Source organism: Theropithecus gelada, chromosome 7b (genome assembly GCF_003255815.1).
Source record: "Theropithecus gelada isolate Dixy chromosome 7b, Tgel_1.0, whole genome shotgun sequence".
In the NCBI taxonomy this organism is placed as follows: domain Eukaryota; kingdom Metazoa; phylum Chordata; class Mammalia; order Primates; family Cercopithecidae; genus Theropithecus; species Theropithecus gelada.
The window spans coordinates 48,024,945-48,030,740 of NC_037675.1; the positions used below are offsets into that span (position 1 = coordinate 48,024,945).

The window sequence follows — 5,796 nt, forward strand, 5'->3', positions numbered from 1 at the left end:
TCTCAGATGCTATTAAAGTTAGGCAGCTCAGTTTAACTCTAGCTCACTGATCACCAACCACCTCCTTCTTCACTCCTTTCAGTGACTGAGTTAAAAAGAGAAGACGCAAAAAGAAAAGTGGTCTTTCCCTCCATTGTAATTAGGACTTAGTCCATCTTGGCTCACAATTGGAATTTTAGGATGGAAAGAAAAATCTTGTCGTCTTTGCTCTTGACCCTGAAGAATAGAATCTCAAAGAAATACCTGAGAGGAAAATTCTTTCCTTCACTGAAATGAAAATTGGAGTGCTTGCAAAACTGAACAAAGAAAGAAAAAAATTAGTAAGCATTACAGACAACTAGCAGTTATAGTCAGATTATTTTTCAATACATGAGGAGGATATACAATAAAAAAGGTGAGCGGGAGCCAGGAATAGAAACAGGGAAAAGAGATAAATGCAGAATCTTAGAGACTGCAGAAACCCAGGAGTTCATTGTCTTCTAATGCACATCTGGAAAGCTGCAATTGAAAAGAGGAACCAGGAACTTCAGTCAGGGCAAACACAGCGAGGAAATGTGAGCCCCAGGTCGCAGAAGGAAGAATCAGTAAATGGTGGCAGTTTGACAACATGTACCATCAGTGGCTTCTGTTGCTTGAATGTTTTTTGTTGATTTTCATGATCATGACAGCTAGTAAGTTCATCATGTTGACCTTTAAAGATCCAGATGTGTACAGTGCCGAACAGGAGTTTCTATTCCTGACAACCATGTCAGAAGTGGGGAAGTTGCCAGAAGAGAAGCACTTTCTTGAGGTACTGAAGCCGACTGGGAAGATGCTTTTGGACAGATGGCTTGTTTAGCTCCTGGTCTACATGGAGCACATCGAATTCATCAGAAATATCTGCAGGGATGAAGCCCTGAAGAATCTCTTGTACACTCCTGTCTCCAGGTTTGTTCTGGACTGAATATTTGTCTGTGACAAGCACAAGATTCTTTTCTGCCAGACTCCCAAAGTGGGCGACACCCAGTGGAAGAAAGTGCTGATCCTTATAAATGATTGAAACATACTTCAAGTTTTTTTTATCGTAAGAGATCCCTTCGAAAGAGTTACTTCTGGCCGGGCGCGGTGGCTCAAGCCTGTAATCCCAGCACTTTGGGAGGCCGAGACGGGCGGATCACGAGGTCAGGAGATCGAGACCATCCTGGTTAATATGGTGAAACCCCGTCTCTACTAAAAAGTACAAAAAAAAAACTAGCCGGGCGTGGTGACGGGCGCCTGTAGTCCCAGCTACTTGGGAGGCTGAGCCAGGAGAATGGCGTGAACCCGGGAGGCAGAGCTTGTAGTGAGCTGAGATCTGGCCACTGCACTCCAGCCTGGGCGATAGAGCGAAACTCCGTCTCAAAAAAAAAAAAAAAAAAAAAAAGAAAGAGTTACTTCTTCATTTAAGGATAAAGTTGTTCACAATCCTTGGTTTGAACCTTGGTACAAGCATGAGATTGCCCTGGCATTATCAGAAAATACAAGAGGAACCCAGTGAAAACCCAGGGGATCCACTTTGAAGATTTCATGTGCTACCTGGGTGAGCCAAACCACAAATGACTAGACCTTCAGTATGGGGACCACATCATTCAATAGATGATGTATGTATAACTCTGTGCACCCTGCGAGTTAATGTACAGTGTGACTGGACACCACGAGAGCCTGGAGGACGATGCCCCATACATCATAAAAGAAGCTGGCATTGACCACCTGGTATCATACCTGGTCATCCCTCCAGGCGGGGCATTATCATGTATAACAGAACCAAAGTGCAGCACTATCTTCTGGACATCAACAAGACATCTGATGCCCGTATGCACGTTTCAAAGGGGACTTTAAGCTCTTCGGGTATCAGAAACCTATTTATTTATTTTACTAAACTAAGGCATAGAACCTACAAATTCGAATATCTTTGTTAGACCAGGGGCTAACCAGGTGGAGATCTGAGCACAAAATGACACTTCCTCCACCACACCTCCTCCTTTTAGGATGTCTGAGGTCTCCCATGGGCCTGTGAGCACCTCGACCTATGACACAGGGCCCTGACTGTTACCACTTAGTTTGGATGTAAGATGCTCTGAGGACCCTGCCCCCTCCCCTGTCATTGTCATTAGGATGCCACTCGCCTCTGTACACATCAGAGGGGGGAAAAGATTTGCAGTCTGACAGCCCAACAGGGAGGAAACATTACACAGCATTAGGAGCAGAGTGAGCCATTTCCCACAGTTGTCAAAGAAGGGAATGCACCTGAGGCTCTGCTGGCCGGGGTTAGGGGTGGTCTTGCCTACTACTGGTGGATTGCAGGAACAGCACCCAGCACTTTCAGGAGGTGTAGAGAAGCAAGGGGACTGCAAAATCACAGAGGCTCATGCAGCATCAAATCTGAGGAGTAAAATGACACCTCTGGCTTCCATCTTGGCACTCCTATGATCTTTTAGGCAAATCGTTCTTTCTGTGACCATTTTGTTCCTGTGTTCGGCAGTGACCAGAGGGTCGGGTTCAGGGGTTCATCTTTTCAGAATCCATGGCCCTGCAATGCTGGTCCATGCTTCTGAACCTCTGTCTGCCAAGCACCTACTTCATTTGGCACAGGAGATATGATTTTGGAAAGTGAAGGGGGTTAGGCTTCTTCCACCTAAGAAGGGGAACATCTTCTTTGGGGGCCTTAAAAGGAACATGGCTCAGGAAAGGGAGAGGGCTGGTTGGGCTTGGAGCTCAGGCCACTGTGGATTTGGGCACATCAGCCCTGACTTGCCCCACTTGGGTGGTCGGCAGTGGGTCTCTACCTGTATCCTCCAGGAACCCCCCACCCTTGCCCCTTAGGGATGAGGACTAGCGGGGGGAACATGCCAGCATCACAGAATTCAGTGCAGTTTACACATTTTCATTCCTTTCATCTCAGCAAAATGGGCACCATCAGACCTAGTTCTGATCATGCCACCATCCTGGACCACGTGACTTGAAGGTAGATGAACAAGTTCACCAGCAATAAAATCCTGGGCCCAGGTGGTCTCTGACACCATGGCTTCCAGGCACTGAGGGAGGCTCTGGTGCAGGGCAAGCCACAGCAACTGTTTTAGAGGCCATCCACAGCCAGGGCCGTTGAGACCCTGGACAATTTTCTGGGATGACTGTCAGCTTGAGTCTGCATGGTGCTGCCGAGATGGGGTGGAAGAGGGAGCCAGGCATTGCTAAAGGGTGGCCCTGACTTTCCTTTTTCAGAATGGTTTCCTGAATGTGTAAATGTGTAAGTAAAATTAAATTTAAAATATGTGCCAAAAAATATACATATATATATACACAGCCACATAAATCCCTTCAGCCAAGAGTGGAAAGCATATTGGTTCAAAGCAATTAAGGAAATATCTGTCCAGTCATCGCTCTCATTAGCAGATCAATAACTGAGCAGTGACTTTTTTGTTTTGTTTTTGTTTTTGTTTGTTTTTTTTATTACTATACTTTACGTTCTAGGGTACATGTGCACAACGTGCAGGTTTGTTATATATGTATACATGTGCCATGTTGGTGTGCTGCACCCATTAAATTGTCATTTACATTAGGTATATCTCCTAATGCTATCCCTCCCCCCTCCCCCCACCCCATTACAGTCCCCAGTATGTGATGTTCCCCTTCCTGTGTCCAAGTGTTCTCACTGTTCAATTCCCACCTATGAGTGAGAATATGCGGTGTTTGGTTTTCTGTCCTTGCAATAGTTTGCTCAGAATGATGGTTTCCAGCTGCATCCATGTCCCTATGAAGGACATGAACTCATCCTTTTTTTTATGGCTGCATAGTATTCCATGGTGTACATGTGGCATATTTTCTTAATCCAGTCTATCACTGATCAACCTTTGGATTGGTTCCAAGTCTTTCCTATCGTGAATAGTGCCACAATAAACATACATGTGCATGTGTCTTTATAGCAGCATGATTTATAATCCTTTGGGTATATACCCAATAATGGGACAGCTGGGTCAAATGGTATTTCTAGTTCTAGATCCTTGAGGAATCACCACACTGTCTTTCACAATGGTTGAACTAGTTTACAGTCCCACCAACAGTGTAAAAGTGTTCCTATTTCTCCACATCCTCTCCAGCAGCTGTTGTTTCCTGACTTTTAATAATCACCATTCTAACTGATGTGAGATGGTGTCTCATTGTGGTTTTGATTTGCCTTTCTCTGATGGCCAGTGATGATGAGCATTTTTTCATATGTCTGTTGGCTGCATAAATGTCTTCTTTTGAGAAGTGTCTGTTCATCACCTTTGCCCACATTTTGATGGGGTTTTTTTTTTCTTGTAAATTTGATTGAGTTCTTTGTAGATTCTGGATATTAGCCCTTTGTCTGATGAGTGGATTGCAAAAAATTTCTCCCATTCTGTAAGTTGCCTGTTCACTCTGATGGCAGTCTCTTTTTTTTTTTTTTGCTGTGCAGAAGCTCTTCAGTTTAATTAGATCCCATTTGTCAATTTTGGCTTTTGTTGCCACTGCTTTTGGTGTTTTAGACATGAAGTCCTTGCCCATGCCTATGTCCTGAATGGTATTGCCTAGGTTTTCTCATAGGGTTTTTATGGTTTTAGGTCTAACATTTAAGTCTTTAATCCATCCCGAATTAATTTTTGTATCAGGTGTAAGGAAGGGATCCAGTTTCGGCTTTCTACTTATGGCTAGCCAGTTTTCCCCACACCATTTATGAAATAGGGAATCCTTTCCCCATTTCTTGTTTTTTTCAGGTTTGTCAAAGATCAGATGGCTATAGATGTGTGGTATTATTTCTGAGGACTCTGTTCTGTTCCATTGGTCTATATCTCTGTTTTGATACCAGTACCATGCTGTTTTGGTTACTGTAGCCTTATAGTATAGTTTGAAGTCAGGTAGTGTGATGCCTCCAGCTTTGTTCTTTTGGCTTAGGATTATCTTGGCAATGCAGGCTCTTTTTTGGTTCCATATGAACTTTAAAGTAGTTTTTTCCAATTCTGTGAAGAAAGTCATTGGTAACTTGATGGGGATGGCACTAAATCTATAAATTACCTTGGGCAGTGTGGCCATTCTCATGACATTGATTCTTCCTATCCATGAGCATGGAATGTTCTTCCATTTGTTTGTGTCCTCTTTTATTTCGTTGAGCAGTGGTTTGTAGTGCTTCTTGAAGAGGTCCTTCACATCCCTTGTAAGTTGGATTCCTAGGTATTTTATTCTCTTTGAAGCAATTGTGAATGGGAGTTCACTCATGATTTGGCTCCCTGTTTGTCTGTTATTGGTGTATAAGAATGCTTGTGATTTTTGCACACTGATTGTGTATCCTGAGACTGCTGAAGTTGCTTATCAGCTTAAGGAGATTTTGGGCTGAGACAAGGGGGTTTTCTAAATATACAATCATGTCATTTGCAAACAGGGACAATTTGACTTCCTTTTTTCCTAATCGAATACCTTTTATTTCTTTCTCCTGCCTGGTTGCCCTGGCCAGAACTTCCAACACTATGTTGAATAGGAGCAGTGAGAGAGGGCATCCTTGTCTTGTGCCTATTTTCAAAGGGAATGCTTCCAGTTTTTGCCCATTCAGTATGATATTGGCTGTGGGTTTGTCACAAACAGCTCTTATTATTTTGAGATATGTCCCATCAATACCTAGTTTATTCAGAGTTTTTAGCACGAGGGCTGTTGAATTTTTTCAATGGCCTTTTCTGCATCTATTGAGATAATCATGTGGTTTTTGTCTTTGGTTCTGTTTATATGCTGGATTACATTTATTGATTTGCATATATTGAACCAGCCTTG

At 43.3% G+C, this 5,796-nt stretch overlaps 1 pseudogene; it reads left to right on the forward strand.

Moving 5' to 3' along the window:
• Positions 1–544: 544 nt before the first annotated feature.
• On the forward strand, positions 545–1,897 carry LOC112628390 (annotated as a pseudogene).
• Positions 1,898–5,796: the final 3,899 nt, after the last annotated feature.